The sequence below is a fragment of the Rhagoletis zephyria genome, unplaced genomic scaffold, assembly GCF_001687245.7.
Source record: "Rhagoletis zephyria isolate East Lansing unplaced genomic scaffold, Rhagoletis_zephyria_1.1 Rzeph_scaffold_00344, whole genome shotgun sequence".
In the NCBI taxonomy this organism is placed as follows: domain Eukaryota; kingdom Metazoa; phylum Arthropoda; class Insecta; order Diptera; family Tephritidae; genus Rhagoletis; species Rhagoletis zephyria.
In genome coordinates this window covers 271,815-288,312 of record NW_016157428.1, presented here as the reverse complement: position 1 = coordinate 288,312, position 16,498 = coordinate 271,815, and positions in this window count along the sequence as shown.

The following is a 16,498-nucleotide window of genomic DNA, read 5'->3' as shown; positions in this document are numbered from 1 at the left end:
AGATGCTGCTTGTCGCTTGCTGTCGTCAAAGTGTTCCGAGCTTGACGCGTTTATTTGAACGTTTGCGGGCAAGACACGAGCGAACCTCACTCACACATACGCAATGCTTGACGTATTTATTTGATTGCCTCCGTGGCGATTTAAGTAAATTAATAATTGAAACATGCAGAGCTATACAAAAAGTACAGAAAAATTTTACTCACGTAAGCATACATTTGAGAACTATAAGTATACATTAACATATACGGATACATATTCAGTCTTATAAAACTACTAGCAGAGCACCCGACGCACACTGGGCTTCTTCATAGAGGGCGATGCTCAAAACTCATTTTTCGAAAGTTGGTATTTAAGATAAAAAATATATACCAGCAGAGTCATAACAAAGTAGCAAATCTCGTGTATAAACATTGGGTTCCGAATTATTACCAGTTGCCGCGTACAACAGCTCAAAGTTAACTTTTCAGTCAGACATTTTTTTTTCGATATCGAAAGCGAGTTCATATGTGTTATTAAAGTCTGTCTTATTATGTTTAAGGTTACTATTAGTTTAGAAGGAACTATGTCGTTGAATAAGCAATGTGTGCTGATTGTTTTACAACTTTACACCATTACATAATTTCAATGGTTTCTGAGATATAAGGAAACAATTTTAATAAACAATTTTTTTTCATAGTGAATTTTTAAATTCGTGTTTTTTTCCAGAATGCGCAAGGTTCTTTTTCCGAATCTTTTTTTGTTATAACCGCAAGTCTTTATAGTAAACTTAAAAGATTTGCACAAGAACGTTGCGCATTTTTGAGAAAAATATGTTTTAACGTGAACTTATTAATTTTTGTCAGGCACATTTTGTCATTATTTTATCAAAAATATGTTCGAAGTGGGAGTGTTTTAAGAAAATTCAAACTAAATGGATGAGAATGGTATATACCGTATGTATTTATTCTTTATTTCAATACTGTTAACTTTTATTCCAGACGGAACCCTTTTATCCATTAAAAATCGGGATTTTTGTGAAATATTTTTTAAAAGCCCGTCTAAATTACTACAATGCAAGTTCAGAGATGTGGAACAATATATTTCAAGCCAAACCAGCTGCCCAGCTTTGGAAAGAAAGAAGTTGCAAATACGTTTGCGCAATTTCAAGAGCTACATTACCTTAAAATGGATCAGATGCGGTAGGCACAAAAATAGATTTTATGAATCGGAAAAAGCGTGGTTAGAAAAAACTTGTCAATTTGTGGGGTATCAGATACCTAAAGGAGGAAGGCCCACTAAAGACTTTGGGGAATTTAGTGACCAGTCAAAACGTAGGAAAATGTCCTAGCTTCGTCAAGATTATTCCCACGAACAATTAACGTTCGCAGCACAAATGAGCCTGCGAGCTAGTGGAAAGCGCAGTGAAGCCAAACAAGTTCTCGACACTATTAACCCCCATCTGAAGAAGCTTCTCTGAACTGCCACATGTTTTTTTCGAATCACGAAATAAAGATTTCATTTTTTCATAGATATGTCTGTATACCAAATTTAAAGTTCATGTGACTTATGGTTCCGAAGTTAGAGCTGATAAAAAATTTCACGGCTATGGGATGTGTCACGCCCCCTTTTACAAACTCATTTAAATATACCTTATTATAATCACCTACCGTAGATATGTCTGCATACCAAATTCAAAGTTCATGTGACTTATGGTTCCGAAGTTAGAGCTGATAAAAAAATTCACGGCTATGGGATGTGCCACGCCCCCTTTTACAAACTCATTTAAATATACCTTATTATAAGCACCTACCATAGATATGTCTGTATACCAAATTTAAAGTTCATGTGACTTATGGTTCCGAAGTTAGAGCTGATAAAAAAATTCACGGCTATGGGATGTGCCACGCCCCCTTTTACAAACTCATTTATATAAACCTTATTATAAGCACCTACTATAGATATGTCTATATACCAAATTTAAAGTTCATGTGACTTATGGTTCCGAAGTTAGAGCTGATAAAAAAATTCACGGCTATGGGATGTGCCACGCCCCCTTTTACAAACTCATTTATATAAACCTTATTATAAGCACCTACTATAGATATGTCTATATACCAAATTTAAAGTTCATGTGACTTATGGTTCCGAAGTTAGAGCTGATAAAAAAATTCACGGCTATGGGATGTGCCACGCCCCCTTTTACAAACTCATTTATATAAACCTTATTATAAGCACCTACTATAGATATGTCTATATACCAAATTTAAAGTTCATGTGACTTATGGTTCCGAAGTTAGAGCTGATAAAAAAATTCACGGCTATGGGATGTGCCACGCCCCCTTTTACAAACTCATTTATATAAACCTTATTATAAGCACCTACTATAGATATGTCTATATACCAAATTTAAAGTTCATGTGACTTATTGTTTCGTAGTTATAGCTGATAAAAATTCCACGCCTACGGGATGTGCCACGCCCCCTTTTATAAACTCATTCATATAAACCTTTCTATAAGCACCTACCGTAGCTGTGCCTGCAAACCAAATTGCAAGTTAGTGGGGCTTATGGTCAAAGCTGATAAAAAATGTCACGCCTATGGGAGGTGCCACGCCCCTTTTTACAAACTCATTTATTTATAGCCTACTATAAGCACCTAACATAGCTATGCCTGCATGCTAAATTTAAAGTTCATGGGACTTATGCTTTCGAATTTATAGCTGTTAAAAAATTCCACATCTACGGGATGTGGCGGGCCACGCCTCCTTTTACAAACTCCTTCATATATAGCTTATTATAAGCACCCACCGTAGATACGTCTGTATACCAAATTCAAAGTTCATGTGACTTATGATTTCGAAGTTATACCTGATAAAAAATTCCACGCCTACGGGATGTGCCCCTTTTATAAACTCATTTATATATACCTTATTATAAGCACCTACCGTAGCTGTGCCTGCATACCAAATTTCAATTTCGTGGGGCTTATGGTCTCCAAGTTAGAGCTGATAAAAAATTTCACGGCTATGGGATGTGCCACGCCCGCTTTTACAAACTCATATATACAGTATCGGTCATATCTATAGCACGCCATTTCAAAGGGATATCGTGTGCCACTTTTGTTTATTTATTTATTTTTAGGAATTTTCAATTAAAATACAGTTCCTTCTCTAATACCCATATAAACCCAAGTTTAACAATTTGTAGAAAACTATAAAAATATAAACATATAAACCCAAGTTTAACAATTTGTAGAAAACTATAAAAAAGTGCAACAAATTATCATCAAAATTTCAAACTTTTTTCTCCGAAGTGTTAGAAATTTTTATAGCCCAATCAATTTTAGCCCGATAATGTGCAAGTTTCAAGTGGCTAAAAGTTACCGTTGATTTTTTAGAATTTTTTTCGCCAAAGGTGATGGGGATTTCTTCCATATACAAATAAAATGAGTTTATTCATTATATGGAAGCCAATGCGACAAAAAAATCTAAAAAATCAACGGTAATTTGTAGCCACTTGAAATTTGCACATGATCAGACTAAAATTGAAGGGGCTAAAAAACTGTGTACTCGAAAAAATTCTAAAACTTCCGAGAAAAAAGTTTGAAATTTAGGAGAAAATTTGTTGCGTTTTTTTGCAGTTTTCTACCAATTGTTAAACTTGGGTTTATATGGGGCTTGTCTGAGAATGAACTATATTTTAATTGAAAATTCTTAAAAACAAATAGAAAATTAATAGTGGCAAACAATTTCACTTTGAAATGACGTGCTATAGATATGACCGATACTGTATATATACCGTATTATAAGCACCTACCATAGATATGTCTGCATACCAAATTCAAAGTTCATGTGACTTATGATTTCGAAGTTATAGCTGATGAAAGATTCCACGCCTACGGGATGTGCCAAGCCCCCTTTTACAAACTCATTTATATGTGCCTGCATACCAAATTTCAAGTTCATGTGCCTTATGGTTCCGAAGTTATAGCTGGTAAAATATTCCATGCTTATGGGATGTGCCACGCCCTCTTTTATAAACCCATATATATATACCTTACTATAAGCACCTACCATAGATACGTCTGCGTGCCAAATTTCAATTTCATATAACATATGGTTCCGAAGTTATAGCTGATAAAAATTCCACGCCTATGGGATGTGCCACGCCCCCTTTCACAAACTCCTGTAAGCACCTACCTTAGATATGTCCGCATCCCAAATTTCAAATTCGTGGGACTTATGGTTCCCATGTTATGGCCGATTAAAAATTTGACGCCTATGGGAGGTGCCACGCCCCCTGTTCGGATCGCAATTTTTTCACCCTATAATAGGCTCAGATGTCATGGCAATACTCTGTCAGAATTTTGTTCGATTTTGTCGGTCCGTTTAGGCTGCAACCTGGCACATACATACATACATACTTCCACAAATATGTAGTAGATATCTATCCTTCTCTCAGCGTAAAATAATTTTTGGGGATATCTCGGCCACAGGAGGACCTATCGTGTACGGTTTTAATCCAAATATTTCTTTTCAACTGGCTAAATTGTATTCTAAATATGGGCCAAATCGGCAAGTAAATGCAATTTTTAGGAATATCCCGACGTCTCAGCATTCTTCATTTTTCGGCAACAACAACAAAAATTTTAAAATTTTTTTTAATCGGAAAACCTTCCACACAGAAGGTCCAAAAAATACTTTTTATAGAATTTAAATCGGTTCAGCCGTTTGGTCAGGCATCGCCGTCATACGAAAAACATTTCATTTTCATATATATAGATAAGTATACACTAACATATAAGGATCCATATTCAGTCTTATAACAAATTCTATGTGAATAAATTCCTGAATTGCTTTCGTTTTGCTTGTAAGTTTATGGAAATGATTATTTCATACTCAGTTGACGATAGGGCCCATGATAAAAACATTACAAGGTAAATTCATTCTCTCAATTCGTCGGCCATGATTTTTTTTCTGACGTTTGCCAACATTTTAAAATCATATAAAATTGAAAATAAAAAAATTAAATTGTTCACAATTGTTGTTGTTTGAGATTGAAAATGAGAATGTGTGTGTGAGTTTTGAATTTTAAATTTATATTGTTGGCAAACGTCAGACTGCCTCTTAATGGTTTTACCTTTTTATGTTTTTATCATGATAGGGCCGATTACGAATATTCTGCATCTGACAGAAGCTCGTGAAAGGTACAGTACGGAATGTGTTCCTGGCTCACTTTTGGTTCAGAATCATGATTATTAACAGTAATGCTTGTTAAAAAATTTATTAGGTAAGGCTCCAAACGTTGCAACTAATTTCGTTGAGTGAATATTATATTTCGAGGTTCTGATTTTTGAAAAGTTCCTATGTTACGTGAAGAAGACTCCCAAAGATACTAATCAGTCATAGGCGATTCTGTTCGTGTGTCTGTAAATGTGCAATCACAGAATTTACGTCTATCGTCGCTCTCAAATGCTTTGTGGGATTTTTCGTTGAGTTGATTTATCGCTCCCTGGTAAAGTGCTTCCAAAATAGTTTTATTGGCATATAGCGATTGACGGGGCCCAAGATTCCTATAAAGAATTTCCCAAGTGGTGCTTAGTACGCTAGCTTGATCAGGCTTAGTACTACTTTTCCCTAAATTCTCAATAGCTGTTTTAAGAAACTCGTTTCGTAAAATTTGCGGATAATCTTTTTTGGGGGTTTTCTTCCTTTGCGATACTTCCTGTAATATATGGTATAACACATTAATATAAAATATCTAAATATTAATATAAAATATTTATAAATCCACTTTTGGCGACGAAGTTCACCGGGTCTGCTAGTTGTTATATAAAATATTTCAGCTCCCACAAAATATGGATGAATGGAAAGTAATATTACGAATCAGTTGACGCATTCTATCCCTTCTACCATTTCATTTTGTGAACATGGGTTTTGCAAAGGCAAATCAACTTCAACAAATTTAATAAGGAGCGACTCCAATTTACCAAATTGTCTCGATCCCGCAACTTACTTAGTATGATATTTAGCTGTATTGTAACTGAACGTCAGTTCATTGTGCTTGTTGTCCGTCTTTGGAACTCTCTGCCTCATAAAATTAAAATAATTAAGAGTACACCGCGCTTTAGGGCTGAACTACTACATTACTTGGCCAAGTAATTGCCAACATGTACGCGTATCCTTCTTTCTGCCGTTTTGCTTCTCCGCTATTCTTTTATACATTCACAATCTCAACACCCTGCATAACTAACATCCTACTATTCCACTGAGTCCCTCTCAAACCCCTCTTACATTAACTATGTACTTACCCTATATTATTATTATGATTAATATTTTTTAAGTTCAAACACTGTAAAATAACTTATGGTGTGTGTTTGCTAAATAAATAAATAAATAAAATAAACAAACAAATAAAATATAATAAAATCTCGTTTCACAGTGTTTGTGGTCGGACTCCACCTAAACGGCTCGACCGACCTTTATGAAATTTTTTGTGTATATATCGACTGCTGAGTGGAAGATCGACCTATCTCGGCAGCCAGTACGAAAACGCCCTATCTCAAAAAAATTTTCAAGAACGCCCTATTTCAGAATTTTATTGAAAAACACCTTATCTCAGAATTCAGTTCAAAAATGCCCTATCTCACTTCAAAATGTATTGAAAATTTGATGAGATAGGGCATTTTGGAATCGGCAGCTGAGATAGGGCGTTTTTGAAACGAATTCTGAAACAGGGCGTTCTTGAAAAGATTTTTGAGATAGGGCGTTTTCAAACTGGCTGCCGAAATAAGTCGATCTTCCACCCAGCAGTCGATATGGTAGGTATGAGAATCGGATGTGAAGTATATTTCATACCGCTAGGTGCAGGGGGTGTTGCACCTCCCATACAATCCGAACTTTTCATATTGCATATTTCTGGAAGTGTTCATGGTAGAGTACTCGAACATGGTATTGAGATATATGAAAATAGTCGCATACTCATGAAGAAAAATTGTAGGTATTGGAAAAGGGGGAGAATTTTTTATACTGCATTTCTCTGGAAGTGTTCATGATAGAGTACTCGAACATGGTATGGAGATATACGAAAGCAATGGCATACTCAAATCTTTGTCATAAAACAGATCATATTTCTAATTTTTGCAATAAGTTCTTAAGTGCAAATAAATTTATGCATATCAAATATGATTAAGTAATATGAAAGATGAATAAATAATACAAAGGATTATTAGATCGTAGTATTTTTCTGGTTTATCAAAATTTAAACTCACTGAAAACTTCACTGCACTCGTTCAACTTTTGTTGTCTGTGGAAATACTGTTGGTAAGCAACTTCACAGGTGTATTCTGAGGCGATGTCGAATCGCTAAGAAAATCACCTCATGTAAGTGTAGATTATTCTTCACGCACGCAATAGAAATTTTGAAATGGCAGGACCTTCAGCTCTTCATCTAACACAATATTCACAATAAATTTTCTTGACATATAAATGCATATTGAGAGAAAATTGACTGTTCAACTTTTATGAAAAAACAATATTTTCAAATACGGTTAATAATTTTATTTCAGTAAAATTGTGGTAAGTTTTTAAAATAAGAAGTAGTTGTGGTAGAAGTGAAAAATTACCCAAAATGTGGTAGATCTACCACAATTGTGGTAAAGTGGCAACACTGTTTACAACCTATGTCTCAAAAGCGTTTAGTGAAAACGTGAATGTTATATAATACCGACTTCAGTAAAGCATTTGACAAAGTATGTCACTCGTTGCTCATCTATAAACTTGATTTTCTTGGCATTCAACCTAATTTTCTACGTTGGATCTCTTCATACCTCTATGATAGATCACAAAGGGTAATGTTTAAAAATACTATTCCTGACGTCATTGATAGCCACCTAAACCACCTAGCCTATAAACGATATATCTACAGATATAAAATTTTAAAACATTTTAATGTCCGCAGATGATGTGAAACTTTATAAATCGTACGTATCAATTAAAGCTTTTGCTACAAACAGACTTAAACAGCATGGCTAACTTGTGTAATGTAAATCGTATGCCTCTAAATCTGGCAAAATGTAGAGTAATGTGCTTTTCGCGAAGAGTTGTTCCGCCACTTTCTTAAACAATAGATAACCATAACTTGGAACAGGCACAGGGTTGCCGTTTTCGACTTTTCCTACCAAAATTGGTTGGTTTTTATTTATCGTTGGTAGGATGCAAGGATGCTTAAAATTTTAGTAGGTTTCTTTGCTCCTAAAACAGAAAACATCTCTAATAGTTTCAACAATGCCAAGGATATTAAAATATTTTAAATCGCACTAGAAGAGCGACTAAAAAGCATACCACAGAACAAATATACGTGTTTACAGAAAATTTAATTTTTATCATACACGAGAATTAAAAAGAAACAACTTATTGTTAGTCCAGTAAATCGGAGAATCTCAAAGTTTTTAACCGCAACTCCAAGAATTTAATGGCAAACCCGCAGCGCGCAGATTTTGTCAAGCCTAACCGTGAGGTTTTTTTTACCTTACTTATGTGTATATAATTCATAAAATATGTATGCAAATTAGCGATCGACAACGCAATTTTATTATCTGCTACGATTTTCACGTCATTTACTCCGAAGGCTTTATTAAAACTATAAATTATGAGAATTTTTTGCCATTTTTTCGGTTTTTCGGAGATTAATCGAAATTTTGGGGGTGTAGAAGTCAAACAGACCTCATATCCGGATTCAGCGGGTCGAAATACATATCGGTAGGTGGGTCTGGTTAAAGCACACACAATATGTACATAATAGCTATTAATCTGACCTTTTTTTTACCTGGAAATCTTAGTTTAAGTATAAAAACCAGAAAAAAAAAAAATGTATTTAGTGCTGTCAAATTCCGTTTTCTTGATTAAAAGAAATGGTAGGAATGAAGCCTTTTTGGTAGGTTATGGAACCAGCTCTTGGTAGGAAAGAAAGTTTCTCAGTAGTAATCCTGACAGGTATACAATTTTGTGGACCTTGGTATCACAATGGATCCTAAACTTAATTTTAATCTTCACATTAATTTGACAGTCAACAAGGCTAAAGGTGTACTTTCATTTGTGAAACGATGGTCAAAAGAATTTGGTGACCCTTATATCACTAAAACCCTGTTTACAACATTAGTGGTTTGGAATCCAAAATTACTCCAACAAGATAGAATCAATTCAAAAACAATTCCTACTTTTTGCTTTATGAAATTTCCGATGGGATTCCCATTATCACCTTATACGAGTCGCTTAAAACTTATTAACCTTCCTACACTTGTCAGTCGCAGGGAAATGCTTGGTATAATTTTTATGGTTAAATTACTGACAGGCTCATTTTCAAGTCCGTCTCTTCTGGCTGATGTTAGTTTTAATGTTCTCTCTCGTGTATCAAGACATTTTTGCCACCTATTTCTGAAAGCTTGTAAAACTAATTTTGAATTGCACGACCCACTCCGTTGCTTATGCCAGGATTTTCACTCTCATTACAGCACGTTTGTTATTTCAGATCCCCTTTTCATTATTAAGAAATCGGATACTCTCCTCTCTCAATAAATGAATTATTAACATAAGACATAAAATCAGCTGATGAATTTAGTTATGTAGCTGGACAGTTTTAGAATTCGACACTTAACAAACTTCGCCTTTCGTGACTCGGCGCAAAAATTTAAAATATTGGTTTCACATTTCATGCGGACTGCGCCCTTCGTGCTGATGGGCGGAAATGGAGCGTAAAACCGTTGTGATTATTATTAGTAGCAAATGGCTTTAACCGAATTTGGAACTTTCCATGCTATTTTAATTATAAAAAAAAATATAGTATTGTGTTTATGACGCTCGAAAATGCGAAATATGAGTTCACCATGGTCGAAGTTCGTGCTAATGAGAGAGTTTCAGATGGAGGAGTGTTTCAAAATACGAAATTCGCTTATTGCTACAACGAAAAATTGTTGGATATACCACCTCCAACACACTCTGGTACATTTACAAAGGAATTGCCTTAAGTTATAGATGCGGACGACGCTTTTCCATTGGGCGAAAATATGATGAAGCCTTATAGTCATAACGGATTAACCAAGCAAGAACTGTGCTTTAATTATCGCCTGTCACGGGCAACAACCGTTGTGGAAAATACTTTCGGTATAATGTCTGCACGTTTTAGAATACTACACAAAACAATAAATTTAAGTCCCGATAAAGTAACGGACATTGTGCTTACCATTTGTTATTTGTACAATTTCCTTCGAAAAAAAGCTCAAATAGCTATATCGGCCGCACAGACATAGAAATATCGACTACACAGGCTGCAAACTTGCAAAAAGGGAAGTCCCAAAATTCACCGAACATTGCTAAAGAAACCAGAAATAATTTTTGTGAATATTTTCGTGCTATCTGTATAGATATGCAAATATAAATAAAATACTATTGCATAAACGGAATTGGCTATCTTTTCTTTACAAAAATATTTGTTATAATTCGAGTAAAAGTTTGTTTGCATTGTTCAACTTTGCGTTCAACTCAACGCAGGGCTAAATATGTCAAAATATGAAAAAATATCAAAATATTTGCCATAAAAAGCCGTTTATATTGTTCAACTTAGCATTCAACTTTTGGTTGAACGGCCTTTCAACTAATCGCATTCAACAAAGTTGGCCGCCAGCCAACATTTAGCTGTTCCACTTTTTTTTTGTGCAACCCTGCGTTGAGTTGAACGCAAATGTTGAATGCAAAGGTGAGCAATGCAAATACTGCTTAAGTTTAATCGTAAAAGACTTTCTTGTCGTCCAGTCATAGTTGCATCATCGTCTCGCCCTGAAATTTTGAGCCGAGCACATGCATTACAAAGGAGATCTGCACACTTGTCGTTATCGGCTAGTTATCGGCAAATCGTAGAAGATGCAGAAACGGATAAGTACGGAACTGTCGTTTGCTAATCGTTGTGCACGCATTGTTTGTTTACATTTTATGGGGAAAAATTAGTGAAAAAATTAATATTTGCATTAAAATTGCATAAAAATTTGTATTTTTTGCATAAAAGAAGAGAAGAGATATTACTGAAAAATTATGTCTGGAATTGTTGCAGCATAGCCCATATTTAAAAAAATGGCAGATTTTTGTAAATATTTCGCTTAAATATCAATTAAAAAAAAAACAGAAAATATGTACCTGCTCCAAGTGAATTTTTAGACGCCAAAAGAACTGAAATATCACGACCGAGTGTGCGAAAGTGTAGTCGTCATGTAATCGCTGCATCATGATTGTGACGGTGAAGCAACTATGATTGGGCGACGAATGTGCAGAAAGCCTTACGGGGCACTGAAAGTTTAAAGGTCACCTACACAAATAAGGCATTTGGTCAAGCGATCTCTGCATATTCTGCATGTGATTCGGCCTAAAGACACTATTACACTTCCTAGTCGAATGACATGTCATTTCCAAAAGACGAGAGAGCAACATAAGCCCTTTCGAGCTTCCTGAGGGTCTTGAGCCTAGCGTAATATTTTCATTCAAACTAACTTCATCTCCAGAACCATTGCCGCTTTCGATGTTGATTGGAGCTACGCTTTCCACTTGCTTTTCTTGGTCCCTTAAAAATACCAGCTCATTAAAGTGCCACAATGGTGGAATATAAATATCGTCGGCATCGGAACCGGATTTTTGGCTGCATTTAATTTTTTGTTATACACTACGATAGCATGAGCGATTCCCATTTACCGTGAAAACACAATGCCGGCGAACGGCGAGCTCACCACAGCGAAATTTCCGCTGTCAAAATTAGAAAACCCGCCGGTATATGAAATTGAACACAACCAAAGCGAAATGCGAACTTTGCTCGGCGGCTTTTCGTGGCGATAGATTTATTTCTATCGCTCTGCCGGGCGATGGCGGCAGTACATGCCAAAGGTGGCCGTATGTTTTTTTTTGCTTTCAAAGATTTAGAAGAAAACAACATATAACACGAATTATTTGTGTTGGTTGAAAAATACAGTGATCAATTCGTTAAATCTGTCTTAAAATAAAATAATTTATAATAATTCCCTCTCGTAGTATATTTACATTTGTTATAATTTCATTATCTCTAAATACGGTTTCGTTTTGCAAAATATGGGCACCTAAATTATAAGTGTGACGAAATGGTATCAGCTGTTTTCGCTACCGCTCTAAGAGCCGGTTACTCAATGTCTGGTTAACGCTAATCCCCGGTTAAACATAGTTATCGACGTTACCGACTCCCTGTTGTATGCCCTAATTCTGTTAAAGTAGGCGAAATAGCAGGGCGAACGGCGAACGGCGGCATCGCCCAATTCGGCGAACTTCGCCGTTCGCCGGGTATTGTCTTTCAAGCGTTATTTTAGTCTATGTTAGCATTTGGATCGACTTCTTTATACTTTGTTAAAAGAAGGGCATACACCTTTTTTTAGCGACATTATTTTGATAAAGTGCAAGGAAATCCTCCAAAAACGCATTGTTAATAATTGATGCCATTATTTTACCGCCTTATTTTTACTGAAAATAAAATAAATACATTGTTATATACATTATTATTGTTTTGATACTTATATTTTCTTACTATGGCTACTGATGGTTACTTAGCGCAGCTTCTTCCAAAATACCAAAGTAGACCAGGTATGATGAACTTGTGTTCACACGGGTTGTATGGTGTGTCAAACTAGTGAAGAAATCAAAAAATTTTGTAAACCATCCAACATTTGTGTCAAGCGGTTGTTTTAGCGTTTACACGATCGAACATCGATAGCTATCACACCATGTTGTCACACTTGTGGGACCGTGTAAACCCCGCATTTGAGTTTGGTGTTCACACATGTCAGCTGCGCAATTAGCGATACGAAATCAGCTGCTGGATTACCTACAGTGATGGAAAAGTTGGTACAACCGTACATTTATTTAGTTTGAAAGTACACACAATTTTAGGTACATTTGGAACGTAGCTAAATAACTTCTTAGGAAATCAGCTCTTATTTTTATTGACATTTCAATACATTTTCTGTTGCGGCATCTGGTCTAATAGCTTCCCTCCTTTGTGAAGGGGCATACAAATGATACAGAAGGGTGGTCAAAGTAACGCAACTGTGGTTGATTTCGCCAGATAGACGGAAATATTTTAAAACGCCAGATCTGAGAACTGGGAGGAAAGTGATTCACCTTTTCTACGAAGAGAATCTTTTCATAGCCAAAATTTGTTTAATGCGAGTACAGAAGTTGATATTATATCGATGGGAATTGTTACCCTCCTATTTCCTTTATATAGAAATACATATTTAGTTTTTAGGTACATCTATCCACTTATAGGTAAAGTTTTCCGTAAATTAGGTACCCTCCTATTTCCTTTTTATACAAATACATATTTAGTTTTTAGGTACATCTATCCACTTATAGGTAAAGTTTTCCGTAAATTAGGTACAATTGCATTGTTCAATTTTTCATACCTGATGGAATATCAGCTGAAAAAGTGGGCCAGAAACAAACAGTTGATTGCTCCTTGTTCAATAAACATACCTCCAAGTCAAAATTAAACATACCTAGCAGGGTTGCATATAGAATCTGACACAAATTAATCTATAAATTCTCTTTTCAAAAACTGTTCGATTTTTAAAATCGGATGGAAAATAGTCAAGCTATTAATAGATAAGTGCATAAAGTACGAAAATAACGATTTTTTGGTATAAAAAAATGGAGGGTTCAGGAACTATAAGGGACCTATTTTCATGTTGTACTCGACCATACCTACAACCTTAACAAGGTTTTGTTTCGGGTGTATTTCATGACTTTTTTGTATTTAATGATGAGGTCCACTATTGATATGAATTATAATGTGAACAAAAAAAAAAAATTATTGCAAATAATAATTTTTTATAAGGCAAAACTTAGTTACTAACTAATTAATAAATGTGCTTAAAACTAATTTAGCGAACTTATATAAACTGTGTTCTAATAAACTGATATTTAGGAATCTCCCTACGAAATTTTAGCTAGATCCGACGAGATTTACTGAAAATATACTTATTTTTTTATAAAGATGCATTTCAAATCTGCAGTTTCCGGAAAACAAACGAGAGTGTTGAGCGACATCTAAATCTTGTTCAAATAAGTTAAAATTTTAGAAGGAACTTGTCTTCCCTATTATCTTCAAGAATCCGAAAGTTCTCAGTCGAAATTCAAAAAAGTTCCAATTTTGAATCACCCTTGTATACACTCATGTTAAAATGAACAACACTTTTATTTTTTATGAACTATATTTTATTTATATACCAAAATATTGTTAAAAACAAGTCCTCTGGCGTTTTAAAGTATTATCTGTTACTTACATTCATAATTTTGCTTTGAAGAAAAATGTACTGAAAAGTACTGATTTTTTCAGCATGAAAAAGTCTAACGTACTGATTTTGCGCATAAAAAATCTGACAACCCTATCTCCACACTACAAAAACAACAACCACATGATCAATTCTAAATGGTAGCAGAATAGCTGCCCTTGATTTCGGTTGAGTTGCCATATGAAAAAAAGTGGAAAAAGCAAAAACAGTTTGAAAGGCGAACTTATCACAGTTTGTAAGCTTTGTAAGCTGGGGTCGCTGTGTCGAACCCCAGTCAAGATGTCTGATGAGGAGATGTGGTGATCTCCGAAATAGCAGCTATAACTTCTACCATTCATATACTACTGTTGTTTTTCCACAATAATTTTTAAAAATTGTTTAATTTAATTTGAATTATACTAAATAACACAACAATATAGTTATAAATAAACTAAAAAAAATTAGACAAAATCGAGAAATACAATTGATTTAAATTTAATTAAAGTATGTAAGGTAAATTAAATTATAATAAAATAGTTAAAAGTAGAAATCAAATTAATTTAAGTTCTTTATATAATTAATTAAATTGTACAGTAAGGTAAAGAAAAAAATTAAATCAAATAGTAAAATAAAATAATAAGGAAAATCTAATTTATTATAATTAAATTAAGTAAAAAAAAAGTAATAATAAAATTTAATGTTAAGCGCGATCTATTTCAATTCGAGCTTCTCCTCTGATTTGTGGCGTGCGGCTTGATGTTGTTACACAAAGGGGAGGGACCCACAGTTTTACGCCGACTCCGAACGGCGATTGTATTTTTATGAGAAGCTGTTTTCCATGGCAGAAATACATACACTCGGAGCAGTATGCGGACTATACCACTTTTGTAGATCTACCTCCTTTTTTTGCTAAGCTTAAAACCTACCACATTTACAATTTTGTTCATTTTACAATGTGGATGATTTTGACATCCTTAATTTTCTGTTGATTTTGTGTATCATGAATTACACAATTGTGAATACGACATTGGGTCTAATTTTTGCATATTATTTTTTAATTGATTCCGGTTTCTTTTCAACGCGTGCTAAATTTACTAGGTGCTAGGATCAGTGAATTGGTGTAATTCAGCTGCGAAATCAATAGCTTTAGACGGGAGTTCACAAAATGGACCAATTTATGAAAATGGGGCATTCGAACGTGAGGGGTGGGACATTTTAACTCATTTTTGCTCAAACTTTAAGTCATTTCTCTATAACCATTTGTTGGATAAGTTTTAAAGTCTTAACACTTGAAGTCAGATATCACATTATTACGAAACTAATAAAGTATAAAATTAATTATATAATTTTTCATTTTTCATTTCATTTCATTTATTAAACAAATTCATTAGTACAATAAGATCTTAAAGCTCTTTTATAGTACAACAGTAATTATAAAGCACAAACATAAAGCGGCGAAAGGAAAACAATAATTAAAAAAATAAATAAATAAAAGAAAAAGAAAAATGCAACCAATTCTAAGACAAAAAACTAACATTATTACTTAAGTAAAAACACAACGACACAAACGTAAACATGTGTAGATAAATACATACACATATGATAATCCTAGCAGACAGCGCAACTCAGAGTACAAAAGCTTATTGACGAAAGTACGAAAACAACACATTCCTAAAGTTGCCCTGGTTTAAGCTGCAGCGAGTGGCAGGTGGAATAGAATTCCATAAACGCGTGGCGTTGACAAAAAATAGTCTTGCAAAGTTAAGATAGGTACAATTAAGTGACTTATATGGGCAGATTTTGGAAAGGTTAGCTTCTTATACAGATAGCTAGGTAGCTTATCCGACATTACACGGAATAGAAAAATACAATTCCTTGCTTTGAAGTACTCATATATCTTACAGCCCAATAGGCGAGATCTCCAACTAGAAATGGGATCAAATTTACCCAAACCAAATACATATCGTGTTACGTGATTGAAAACTACTTCAATTTTGTGGGCAGATTGCGAACTAAGCTTGCTGTAAATACATTCAGGATAACATATTATTGGCAAAATCAGTTGTATTGCAAGTTTTCTCCTGATGCCGACCGGCGTAAAGGATGCAGACATTCTTAAATTACGTAGAGTGATGAATACTTTGCTAATTACGAAGTTCACGTGATCATCACAGGAAAGACTGGA